Below are 13,107 nucleotides of genomic sequence, written 5' to 3'. Positions count from 1 at the left end.
ATCGTTGTTCGCCCGGAATCAGCGTCGGATACAAGAATACGAGCTTGCGCGCGAGCAAGAGGACATTCGAGCCCACTATCACCGTCAGATAGACGAGGTCATTGAAAAGAAGAGAAGAGTTCTTCGGGAGGCCATCTATCCGGAGCCCAACCCAGAACCTAGGCCAATTCCCCTCGACCCTGCGTTAAAAGTCACGCTTGCATATCATCCAGGGGAACTCCAATTTTCTTTAATGGCGGAACCTTCGTCCTCGCAGCCTCGGAGAGAGATGTTCGAAGCCGAGCTCTACCAGAGCTCAGTTACCACCACCGACCAAATAACTGACATTTTGGCCCTCCATGGCCTTAGTTCGTTGGACACCCTGAAGTGTCGAGCTCCGGCTAATCATGAACGGAGCTGTTTCGCCCCTGGGGGCCGCGACGTCAGTGTGAAATATTCGGCCTAGAGCCAGGAACATATAAGGGCAGGAGCTCTGCTGCCCTTGAAGTCCTTTTTCAGAGACTTCACTGATTTCGTTGCGTTGGCTCCATTCCAACTCAACACCAATTCATACAGGGTGTTGTCTGCCCTGAGGTCCTTGTTCCACGAGCTGGGGTGGGAAGGACCTTCACCTCAAGAGATCTTATATCTCTTTTGTTTGAAAAGTAACCCCTCCCGAGCTCGGGGAGGAGATGGTTTTTATTATCTTTCGAGCTACCCCAAAGAGACGAAGATTTTTGAAGATCTTCCAAACCACCCTCCTGACTCCAAAAAGGCTTTTTCTGGACAGACGGTTTGTCCCTGTCTCGACATCGATCGTTCAGGCGGATTCGTAAGTACTCTTGTTACTTTTATTATTATTTTTTTGAGCTCGGAATTTTAGCCCTTAAGACCGTACTTAGCTGAAATGTGTTTCGCTTTTCAGCTAATTTTAAGCGTCCCTCCCCCACCAAGGCAATGGGGGAGCACAGAGAGGCCTTGCTCCGACTTCCTTATGGCAGGAGGTCTCTTTCGTATCTTCTTCAAGAGGGCAAGCTCCGAGCCTGTGGGTTGTTGGGAGAAGGCCAGTCAACCTCTGACTGGTCTAATAAAAAATACGAATGTTGGGAGGAGGTGCCCTTCCTCCGAGGAGAGAGAGGAGGCCAACACTCCTAGTTCGTCTGAGGAGTCCGCGGTCCGGGAATGAGGCCAATGATGAAGCCTCGAGCTCGGACTCAGATGAAGGTAAAGTCCTCCCTACCTCGAGGATGTGGTCCCCCACACTACTAGAACACAGGCCCAATAGGTTAGTCTCGTGCCCACAGGATAGATACCACTTCTACATATGGAGTTGGGTAGACGACTGTGTCCATAGGTTCGATAGTGGGCTCGGGAAATATGATACCATGTACACCACGGACGAGGTGTGGAATGGGATAGCGGTGCAGTACGGGACCAATGACTATAGGGACCTCTCGAGGTTATCCCCTACTTATAGGGAAGGCACTCCCCCCGCCTCCTCTGAAGACGTGGGAATTTCATGGTCCCCAAGCTCGAGCTCGGGGGAGAGTTCCAGTTAGGTTTCCTCCATATCACTCTATGTGTCTGATACCGAAATTACTTGCTGTAAATTTCTCTTTTACTGACTCAGTGTTGTGACTTGTGCAGGCGAGATGGACTCCGACCTCGACGCCCTTATCGACAATGCAGGCGCCAAGAGGAGCAAACGCCCCAGGGCAGGGTCGGTGAAGGCCAGCCAGCCGGGGAAAGGCTCCAAGAGATCTAAGAAAACGCCTCCTCCTCTCCCGCCGGCTTCGAGCTCTGCTGCTACATCGACTGGCCAGATCAGCGCCCCCACGACCTCGCAGGCCGTCGTCTCTGCGGTGGCACCGGCCTCGCAGGCTGGTATCCCTGCCGTGGTCGAATCCCAACCTCCTGTGGCGGGTCAAACGTCTTCTGCTCAGCTCGCCAAGAGACCTTCTGCTTCTCGAGCTCAGAAGCTAACCATCTCCACCCATATGGACTCATATGTGGTGGATAACGCTGCCGGACCTCATGGATCTACGCTGATTTCGGATGTCATGTCCCGGATTGGCCAGAGCTACGGCAGTTTCGAGGCTCCTCAGTGGCAGTGCCTAACTGGCATCCGAGACCGCACTGTCCTGTACGAGAAGAGTATCGAGCACAGCCCAGCGGTAAGTATCCTTCTTTATTTCTTTTGCTTACATTCATACTGTCCTGAGGCTAATGGTGGTTTCTTCCTTTTTTTAGGCTCTTGCCTTCACTGCCCAGCTCAATTACGAGCTGAACAACGAGATCCATTCGAGCAAGGCTCATGCTCAAGAGGATAGGGACCTCCACCTTAGAGCGAACGACGATCTGAAGGCGGCGAATACTAAGCTCGAGGCAGTGGTTAAGGAGTGTGAGGATATGGCCAAGGAGCTCGGAAAGCTAAAAACTGAACTCGAGGAGCAAAAGAAAGATAACATCCAGCATCGGGAGACCAACAAGAAGCTCGAAGAGGACAAGGCCGCCACCTTCGACTTCATAGAGGATGTCAAAGCTCGCCTTACTGCCGAGTTCAAAGACAAGAAGGAAAAGGCGGTCGACTCAGCCATGTACCGGATGTGGGCTTATAACGAAAAGCTGGACACCAGCTTCTTGGGTCCCCACGAGGCGTCGTTTCTTGAACGATGGAATGCCCGACTCGAGAAGGAGGAGGCTGAACGGCTTGAGAAGGAGAAGGCTGAGCAACTCAAGAAGGAGAAGGCTGCTCCGGGCACCGTTTCGAAGGAAGCTCAGGAGGATAGCCATGCTATTCGTCCTGAGGGGTCCAGTGCCACTGATGCTGAGAAGGCCAAGGAGACTCCTCTTTCTTGAATCTGACCTCGGGGAGATCAGTTATCGGGGTTGCGTCCCCTTATTTCTGTAACTATTTTAATATATGCCCACGGGGCTGATACAATTTCTTTTACCATTCTTTTATATGCTTTACATTGCTCGAAATATTTTGCATATTTTAAATGGATGAACCGGTTATGTTTATTTATTCATACAAACATAGTTTGGACTTGGGCTCGAAATTCGATGCATTCATGCATAGTTTATTCGAATTATCCGCTTCCGACCTCGTTACTTATCAAGGTCGGATATTACTTTAACCACGAACTCGAAAGTACTTATATGGTATGTAATATGAATGATTTGGTTATCTTTTTAGTCACTTTTCCTCATCCTCAGTATTTTTCCTCCGAGGTTATGAGTTCGAAACTATTTTTCTTTAAGATATTCCAGCCTCGATCTCGACATATTCCGCAATAGGTTTAGGCTCCCATTTATCATCGATCGATAATTTGGCTGGTTTGTTCCAAACCTGTTGTGTTTACACATCTGGTTAACTCCAAATGTTTTAGGTTCTTGATGGTTATATCCAATCTATCTAAGCTCGCGTATTTGGTCATATCCAAATACTTTGTTTTTGATAATTTGGTTATGTCCGAACTATCTAAGATCGCGTATTTGGTTACATCCAAATACTTTATGTTTTTGATAATTCGGTTATGTCCGAACTATCTAAATCGCGTACTTGGTTACATCCAAATACTTTATATATATTTTTTATTTTTTAAGCTGGTGGTATGTATACCAATGATGCCCCCTTAATATCCTATGAATGTGACCATAGGTTATTAAATTAAGGGAGATTACAAAAAATAAAAATACATTTACATGTGAAACAAAGCAGACCTTTTATTTGATGAAATTCAGAAACAGACAAACAAACAAACAAACTAGTACAGATAGAAATTCATGGTTACAGGCAACACTTCCTACACTATTGATAATATGGTCTAAGGTGTTCGCCATTCCATGCTCGTGGTATCAGGCTCCCATATAATCTTGCAAGTTTGTATACGCCAGGTCGGATGACTAATTCTATCTAGTATGGTCCTTCCCAGTTTGGCCCGAGCACTCCAGCTGCTGGATCTCCAGTTGCTAAGAATACGCATCTCAAAATCAAGTCTCCCACTCCGAACTTTCGATCTCGAACCCTTTTATTGAAATATCTTGTGGTTCGTTGCTGGTAAGCAGCATTTCTCAGCTGAGCCTCTTCCCTTTTTTCTTCGATCAAGTCTAGGGTTTCTTCGAGCCGAGTGCGATTTGTATCCTGATCGTAAATTTGAGTTCGAATCATTGGGATTTCGACCTCGATGGGCAACATTGCCTCACATCCATACGCTAGAGAGAACGGGGTATGTCCCGTTGATGTCCGAGCTGTAGTTCTGTATCCCCAAAGGACTTGAGGTAATTCTTCGGGCCATCGTCCCTTTGCCTCCTCCAACCTCTTCTTTAGAGAACTCTTGAGGGTTTTGTTAACGGCTTCGACCTGACCATTCGCTTGAGGGTGAGCCACTGATGAAAAACTCTTTATTATACCGTTCTTGTCACAAAAGTTGGTGAATAGGTCGCAATCGAACTGGGTTCCATTATCAGATACAATCTTTCTTGGTACTCCATATCGACATACGATGTTCTTTACCACGAAATCAAGGATCTTTTTCGAAGTTATGGTCGCTAATGGTTCAGCCTCTGTCCATTTTGTGAAGTAATCAACGGCAACCACAGCATATTTTACTCCGCCTTTACCAGTTGGGAGTGAGCCTAAGAGATCGATGCCCCATACCGCGAAAGGCCATGGGGATGTCAACATGGTCAGTTCGGAAGGTGGAGCTCGGGGTATCGTTGCGAATCTCTGGCATTTGTCGCACTTTTTCACGTACTCGAAAGAGTCCGTTTTAATGGTTGGCCAGAAATATCCTTGGCGTATAATCTTCTTGGACAGGCTATGCCCCCCGGTATGATCTCCGCAGAACCCTTCATGAATTTCTGCAATGATCTTTTTAGCTTCGGGAGGAGTTACACATCTAAGCAGCGGCATGGAGTACCCTCTTCTGTATAACTCTCCATCCAGAATGGTGTAACGAGGAAGTTGATACATCAACCTTCGAGCTTGATTTCGATCTCTTGGAAGAATTCCATTTTTGAGATAATCAACTATTGGACTCATCCAGGTTGGTTTTGTTTCAATCATACACACATCTTCCTCGTCTGGCTCAGTAATGCTTGGTGCTGATAGGTGTTCTACGGGTATAACATTCAGCTCTTCATTTTCGGTGGAAGTGGCGAGCCGAGCTAAGGCGTCTGCATTTGAGTTTTGTTCTCAGGGAACCTGTTCAATTGCATAAAACTCGAAATACTCTAATGCGGATTTTTGCCTTCGCCAGATAAGCTGCCATTCTTGTGCCACGAGCCTGGTATTCCCCCGAGATTTGATTAACCACGAGCTGGGAGTCGCTGTAGCAATGTATAGCTTTGGCCTTGAGCTCTTTTGCTATTCGTAGTCCCGCAAGTAGAGCCTCGTATTCAGCTTCATTATTAGATACTTTAAAACCAAATCTTAAAGCAGAGTGAAATTTGCTCCCTGCAGGAGTGATCAGAATAACTCCTGCCCCCGCTCCATTTTCATTTGACGAGCCGTCGACGTAAAGTTTCCACAGCTCGTGGGTCGTGGTTATTACCTCGTCGTCGACTATACCAGCACACTCCACTATGAATTCTGCCAAGGCTTGTGCCTTAATGGTCGTTCTTGGATGGTAAGTGATCTCGAACTGTCCGAGCTCAACAGCCCATTTAAGGAGCCGACCTGACGCCTCTGGTTAAGACAGGACTTGCCTAAGTGGTTGATCTGTCAGTACATGGATGGGATGTGCTTGAAAGTAGGGGCGGAGCTTGCGAGATGAGTGGATTAGGCTGAGGGCAGGCTTTTCCATCAGTGGATATCTTGACTCTGCCCCCAGTAATCTTTTGCTGGTGTAATAGACGGGTTTCTGCAATTTCTCTTCTTCTCGAACAAGCACCGCGCTTATCGCGTGTTCGGTAGTTGAGAGGTACAAGAACAATACTTCTCCCGTCTCAGGCTTCGATAGGATGGGTGGTTCAGCTAAGTGCTTTTTGAGCTCCTGAAAGGCCAGCTCGCACTCCTCTGTCCATTCAAACTTCTTACTTCCTTTCAATAAGTTGAAGAATGGAAGGCCTCGATCCGTTGACTTCGAGATGAATCTGCTCAGGGCGGCCATCCTGCCTGTCAAGCTTTGGACATCTTTATGCTTCCGAGGTGAATGCATATCAATCAGGGCCTTTATTTTGTCGGGATTAGCCTTGATCCCTCGAGAGTTGACAATAAAGCCCAGAAATTTTCTCGAAGATACCCCAAAAGTGCACTTCTGAGGATTTAGCTTCATGTTGTATTTCCGGAGTATGCCAAAGCACTCTTCGAGATCATCAACATGGTTCTTGTTAAGTTGAGACTTTACAAGCATGTCATCAACATAAACTTCCATGTTCCCTATTTGCTCTGAAAACATCATGTTTACGAGCCGCTGGTACGTGGCTCCAGCATTCTTGAGTCCGAATGGCATAACATTATAACAGTATAGCCATTTATCTGTAATGAAGCTCGTATGTTCTTGGTCGGGGGCATGCATGGGAATCTGGTTATATCCAGAATAGGCATCCATGAACGACATCAGGCCATGCCCCGCCGTGGCATCCACGAGCTGGTCAATTCTTGGCAGCGGAAAATAGTCTTTTGGGCAGGCCTTGTTGAGGTCTGAGTAGTCAATGCAGGTTCTCCACGTCCCATTGGGCTTCGGGACCAAAACTGGATTGGCTACCCAGTCAGGGTAAAAAGCGTCCCTAATGAAATTGTTTGCTTTCAGCCTGTCAACTTCCTCCTTTAGTGCTTTCTTTCTGTCTTCGTCCAGCTGTCTTCGCTTTTGTTGCTTCGGGGGAAAGCTTTTGTCTATGTTCAATGCATGGCTCGCTACATTCGGGCTTATCCCCACCATGTCTGAGTGTGACCATGCGAAGACATCCTGGTTTTTCTTCAAAAAGCAAATTAATTGCTATTTTGCCTCGTCTCGGAGGTGTTTTCCGACCTTCACCTTCTTTGAGGGATCAGCTTCCTCGAGCTGAACTTCTTCGAGCTCCTCCAAAGGTTGGAGGTCAACTTTTTCCTCGATCCTCGGATCGATCTCCTCATCAATTTCCAAAACCGTCCCATCTTTATTTTGTATGATAACGAGTGCCTGAGCGCTCGTTTGTTTCTTTCCCCTCAAAGAAATGCTATAGCACTCCCTTCCTGCCAATTGATATCCTTTTAAAATCCCGACCCCGCTTGGGGTTGGGAACTTAAGGGCCAGGTGCCTCACAGATGACACTGCCCCCAGCCCGACCAGGGCGGGTCTCCCGAGCAGTACATTGTAGGCAGATGGTAACTCTACCACCACGAACTCCATCATCTTGGTCACCGAGACTGGATAGTCTCCCAAGGTCACGGGGAGTTCAATGGATCCCATACAAGCAGTCCCTTCTCCTGAAAAGCCGTACAAAGTAGTTGCACATGCTTTCAGGTCGCGAAGGGAGAGTCCCATTTTCTCGAGAGTCGCCTTATAAAGAATGTTGACCGAGCTCCCATTATCTATGAGAACTCGGCGGACTCTCTTGTTGGCAAGCTGAAGGGTAATAACCAATGGGTCATGATGAGGGAACTGAACATGAGATGCGTCCTCCTCAGTGAATGTTATCGGTTGCGTTTCAACCCTTTGGCTTTTTGGTGCCCTAGGTTCGGGTTCATAAGGAGACCCGTCCCCTGTCTTCAACTCGTTAACGCATCGCTTTTGAGCATTTCTGCCCCCTCCCGCGAGATGAGGCCCTCCCGAGATGGTTATTACATCCTCTCCATCAATCGGCGGGGGCCTGTCTTCTTCCCGAGATCGGGAGTTATTATTTTGTGCCGTCGAAGGCGCGGCTACTCTCTGACTCGCAGTAGTCTGTCCAGTACTCTGGTTTTTGACGTACTGCCGGAAATAACCTCTCGAGATCAACCCCTCGATCTCGTCCTTCAACTGTCGACATTCATCAGTGGTATGTCCGGTGTCTCTATGGAACTGGTAATACTTACTGGAATCCCTTTTTGACTTTTGATTTCTCATTGGGTCCGGACGCCTGAAGAGGACCTGGTTTTCATTAGCCAGGTATATGTTTTCCCGAGACTCGTTGAGTTCGGTGTGTACTTTATATACGGAGAAATACCTTTCTCCTTTCTTTTTCTTTCCTCCTTCAGCCTCGGGGTTATTTCCCTCGCTCTTTTTCCTCTTGGAGGGATTCTCCGAGGTAGGCTGTGGAGCTGCTTGGTCAGCCGAGGTTGAGGCGGAGTTAATGTTTATCGTTGTAGTTTCGGTCTGCGAGGTCGCCTTCAGCGTTGACCTCGCCTCCTCTACATTGACAAATCTCTGCGCCCGTCTGTTAAACTCGGTTATTGACCTCACCGTTTTCCCTTGCATGTCATCCCAAAGGGCACTTCCGGGTAACACACCAGCTCGGATAGCCATCAGGTGCCCACTGTCATCCACATCTCGAGCCCGTGCGACCTCTAGATTAAATCTTGTCAGGTAGCTTTTCAGTGTTTCACCCGGCTGTTGCCGAACGTTAGTCAAAGTGGATGCCTCTGGTCTGACTCCCATCATGGCTCGGAACTGCTTCTTGAAGTCTCTAGACAACTGATCCCATGAAGTTTTCGAGTGCCTCTTGTACTTTTCGAACCAACTCTTAGCAGGTCCGGCCAATGATGTTGGAAACAACATACACCTGAGCTCGTAACCCACGTTACTAGCTCTCATAATAGTGTTGAATGTACTCAGGTGACTGCATGGGTCGGTTTTTCCTTCAAACGCTGGGACGTGAGGAATCCGGAACCCTTGAGGAAATTGAGTGTTAGAAATATTTGGAGCAAACGGCTTGAGCTCCTCGTCAGAGTCCTCATATCGACCGTTCCCTCGTTCATTCTTTAAAAGCCTAAAGGCTTTTTCAAGCTGATCAATCCTTTCTTGGACTGGGTCCTTAGGTGGTGTCTGGAATTGACAGTCATTGATCATGATCCCAGGCTCGCGTCTCCGTGAGGGATCTCTACGCCCATTTAGGTGATTCCTTAGGTCCGAATTTGTCTGATCTCCCTTCCCCCTGCTCTGATTCAGATGATTCCGCAGGTCAGGACGGGTCTTGCAGCTTCCAGTATTTTTACGACCTCGGTCGCGTTTACTGACGGACCTGGTCTCTCCAGACTCGTCACTGGTGAAACTCATTGATCGGTCATTTCGAGATGGGTTCTTCCCATGTCGCCTTGTCTCCGCAGTGCGAGACCGGGACGTCTGACTTCTCTCAGATTGTGCGCCTCTCCGCTCCTGGAAAGTCTCCCTGTGTCCTTGTCTATCCCCCGTACGCCCTTGATCCTGATTCTGAACAGGTTGAGCGTTTCTGCGGGGAGGTGAAGGATATCTTATGGGAGATGGAGGGAACCGTATAGGCGACGGTGGCTGCCTCCCTTGCCTCGGCCTAGAGGGTCCAGAATTTTCCCGTGGTGGGTCAGTCGCGTTCGGTGCGCTACCAGGAACCTGAGTCCGAGCCTCGGTAGGAGCTCGGTTATTCTCAGTTCCTGCAGGCGCTTCCACAGGTGGATTAGGCGGGACCCGAGCTCGGGTACTCCTCTGGGGCCTAGGAGGAGCAGATGGCTCTGCTGGTGCCGAAGGTTGAGTCGGCCTCCTCGTGGCAGCATCTTTTCGTGGTCGTCCACGGGGCCTCCGGGGAGGAACATGCACATCCCTTGGAGGAGGGACTTGGTTTTCGCACGAAGGCGGGGGCTGAGCCACCTGCGCCTCCACGGCCATCCTAGTCAACTCCTCATTCCGTTTGTTGGCTTCTGCCAACAACTGTTTCAACTGCCGGTTTTCCAGTTCTACAATAGGAACGTAACGTTCAGGATTGTAGTACATATCCTCATCCCTTGGTGGAGGCGGTGGTCCCCGGGAATCGGAGGACCCACTTCTCTCCTCAGACTCCAGGTTCTCCATTGGTTGTTTTCCAGGACGCCTTTGGTAGCTTTCGTCAAGGGTGTTCTGATTGTTTGAAGCCATGAATCTCTCAAGGATGAATGCTTGAGTTCAGCTCTCAATGAAAGCACCAAACTGTTGACGCCGTTTTTCGTCAATAGATAAAAGAAGAGCACAAAAACAATGAATGACAATGGCCAAACGAAACAAACAAATCAAACACACGATTTTTTACGTGGTTCAGCAGTTAAATCTGCCTAGTCCACGAGTCTCTGTTATTATTCTCAAGATTATCTCTGAAAAATTCTTTAGCATGAATTCTCCCGAGTTTTCTCTCAAGGAACAGAATTTCGGTCCCTTACAATGGTGCATGGCTTCTCTATTTATAGAGAAGGATGCAGAATACTATCCCACATATTTTGGGTAGTTACTCTTTTGTGAATAAAATAAATGGCTTTAAATGCCTATAATTAGATAAAAAAAGGAAACGTCCCTGAAGACTAGGAAATGCATAACTGATTAAATAATATCCCACGATTCTTGGGGATTTACATTAATAAATGAGGATTACATCTCATGTCTATAATACTTGTTGATATTCAAAGCGGCGATCGCGTATCTCTAAGGCTCTTGCCTCCCAAGTTTCCCATCATTGCCCGAGCCAGTGACATCTCCCGAGCTAACGTGGCTTTCGAGATAGTACGTCGAGCTCAAGACCCCTGCTCCGAAGTTGTTCCTGAATATGAGGGTGCTCTCAAAGCTACCTTTCGAGATCGAGATCATTTCGAGGTCACGATACTCGAGGTCATGTATCGTACTTTGCAGACTCGATTTACAATCCTAGAGCATGCCCTAACCCTCACGAGACCATTTATTGCGAACTCAGCTTTCGAGGTCATATTTACTATAACTCGAAATTTGGGTATAACAGGGTGAGAAGCACGGTGAGACCAGTAAGACACATTGGCTACTACTTGAAGCATCTTCGAGGATAGCCATACCTTGACTGATGTAACGTAAGAACCTAAGTTTGTTTGAAGGGATAGCTGCGTACCAGATTTTTAGAAGTTGGAATAAAGGTTGGTTAACACGCCATTGTATTAGATTAAGCATATGATAGACTGATACAGGAGAACGACATGATGGGCACTGTCCTTGCTTAAAACATGAAATTATAGGTTTTGGTGCGTCAAGGACTAGGGTGTGCTCGTGTGCAGACTGAAAAGGGAATTGTTCGTGTTGCATAGTGGATGAAGGAATAAGAACATAGATGCTCTACATGGGACTTGGAGTTGACAGTAATGCCAGATAGCCACGGTGAGGGTGAGGTAATGACACCTATGGAAAAGAAGTACATACACTAGCATGAAAGTTAAAGCATTTTGTCACCCATAGGGGGGATTGACCATGAGACAAAGGCGCTAGTGGGAACTAGTGAAGGACCCACATTAGAATCCTTATTAGTTACAGAGAACTAATGTGGAGGCTGACACCTTGTCTTGGAAAAGTCCGGGCAAGTTGTATGATGACTCATGGAGTACAGTAAAGTCAGATGAGGTAACGACCAGGATTGGAATAGAATCTATGAATAATAATTGGTAGATATACCTCTATGAACAATGAAATACATAAAGAAGATCTTGTAGGAATGGTTAAGAATCCTACCATTTCAACATGGATAGGTTAAGATATGAGGACCGGATGAGTGATCTGATGGATGCTTGTGTCTAGGGGGAGATTCTGGATGAGTCTTATGCTACCCCTTATAATTGTTGTATCTAGGAAGTTTGAATGAATGTTAAGACCTAAAATTTGTATACTATGAGATGCACTGCCTAATTCTTCTAGCTAGTGAAAGATGATAATTAGAAGCCAGAAAGGCTATTATGACTCTAGGGTATCCTAGATTTAGTATTATGGAGGGATATAGTTATGGACCGTAAGGGTGGATAACCTCAAATTTCAAGTGAGATAAGCGGATGCGAGAAGTGGTGACTTGGCATATTAGATTAGCACACTTTGGTTTATGTGAGTGAGTTATCATAGAAATGCGTATGTGCGAAGGGAGACCGTATGTCTCCGTGGGGCATCAAAGTCGATAGTGTCGGATTGAGACCTTTTATCTCCCAAGTTCTGAAAAGGGTCGTAGAGGGAGATGAGTATAAGATTGGGATTTAAAATTATTGGTTACCTTCAGACAGACTGATAACCTGAAGGAACGACTCAAACTTTTACCTCGAATGTGAAAGTTTTTGGGGCATTGTAGTAAGTACGGTTCCTTGATTGGATTGCCACGGTGATGAATATCGATCCATGGCTAGAGTGACTCTGAATAAGATATAGTGAGATAGGGAATGAGAAGTACTCATTTCGGGAAATGAGATGAGAGATAGGAAGTATTGTGGTTCATAATTGGTTTGGAGGACCAATGAAGTTATTAGGATTATTGGGGCAGGAGTGTTTGCTTATTTGAAAGGACATAAGAGTTCTCAAATTTAAAATATGGGAACGTGGATTTCTAGGATTGGAGACTTTGTACTTATTCGATCATTGGGTACTAAGAAGGAGTTTTGACTCTCTATTTGATAGACTTGTGAGATCCTAACCAGGATTAGGCCAGGGGCCTACATATTAGGCTTACCCCAGCATGGGTAAAGGCTCATAAGGTGTTACTAATGCTAGTGTTAAGGAAAGAGGCGTCAAATACTACCCCTGATTGGGTGAAGAAACCCTGGAATGTCAGTGGGATTTACTGTGTAAGGAAAGGTCAGGGGAAATCCCGGATAGAAGAGATAAAGTCTTACAGAATAAGACTGTCACTATAGTGAGGGTATTACAAGGAATAGTAAGGTAAAGGACTAGACTTTGAAGTTATATTCACATTTGTGGGATTAGTATCCCGAGATGTTTCAATAAATTTCGAGGATGAAATTTCAATAAGGAGGGGATAGTTGTGACGTCCCGAATTCGTTATTAAGGCTAAGTGCCTTGATTATTATGCCTGGAGTGCATAATAGGATTTATATGTAGAATTAATGGAATATATGTATGATTATGCAATATAAATGGTTTATATGGTAATGTGAATATTTATGCATGTTTAGGTGAATTAAATATGCATGCGGGCACGTTCTTGTTGATAAAGGCATATTTGTAATTTTGACCAGTTGAGGGTATAAATGTGATTATGTGTTAAAAGATT

This window comes from Humulus lupulus, chromosome 3 (genome assembly GCF_963169125.1).
Source record: "Humulus lupulus chromosome 3, drHumLupu1.1, whole genome shotgun sequence".
NCBI classification, from domain to species: domain Eukaryota; kingdom Viridiplantae; phylum Streptophyta; class Magnoliopsida; order Rosales; family Cannabaceae; genus Humulus; species Humulus lupulus.
Note: the sequence above shows the minus strand (reverse complement) of the source record.